Here is a 981-nt window from a genome sequence, read left to right on the forward strand (position 1 = left end):
ACTGCAGAAGGTGACTGCAGCCATGAAATTAAAAGATGCTTACTCCTTGGAAGGAAAGTTATGACCAACCTAGATAGCATTTTCAAAATCAGAGACATTACTTTGCCAGCAAAGGTTCGTCTAGTCAAGACTATGGTTTTTCCTGTGGTCATGTATGGATGTGAGAGTTGAACTGTGAAGAAGGCTGAGGGCCGAAGAATTGATGCTTTTGAACTGTGGTGTTGGAGAAGACTCTTGAGAGTCCCTTGGACTGCAAGAAGATCCAATCGGTCCATTCTGAAGGAGATCAGCCCTGGGATTTCTTTGGAAGGAATAATGCTAAAGCTGAAACTCCAGTTGTTTGGCCACCTCATGTGAATAGTTGACTCATTGGAAAAGACTCTGATGCTGGGAGGGATTGGGGGTAGGAGGAGAAGGGGATGACAGAGGATGAGGTGGCTGGATGGCATCACTGACTTGATGGACATGAGTCTGAGTCAACTCCGGAATTTGGTGATGGACAGGGAGGCCTGGCGTGCTGTGATTCATGGGGTCGCACAGAGTTGGACATGACTGAGCGACTGATCTAATCTGATCTGATCTGATAAGGTCCTTTTCCAGAGGATACAACCTGCCTCTATGAAAAAGAAAAAAAAATGACTCTTCTTTGTAAAGCTATCCCTATTATTGGAACAGATTTGAAAACTGGAAAAAAAAAAAAAAAGAGTCATTTCAGCACTTCATTATCATTTTTAATATAAATTTATTTACTTTAATTGGAAGCTAATTACTTTGCAATATTGTATTGGTATTGCCATACGTTGACATGAATCCACCATGGGTGCACATGTGTTCCCCATCCTGAACACTCCTCCCACCTCCCTCCCCATCCCAGCCCTCTGGGTCATCCGAGTGCACCAGCCCCAAGCACCCTGTATCATGCATCAAACCTGGACTGGCGATTCATTTCACATATGATAATATACATGTTTCAATGCCATT

The sequence above is a fragment of the Bison bison genome, unplaced genomic scaffold (assembly GCF_000754665.1).
Source record: "Bison bison bison isolate TAMUID 2011002044 unplaced genomic scaffold, Bison_UMD1.0 scf7180017861490, whole genome shotgun sequence".
Classification (NCBI taxonomy): Eukaryota; Metazoa; Chordata; class Mammalia; order Artiodactyla; family Bovidae; genus Bison; species Bison bison.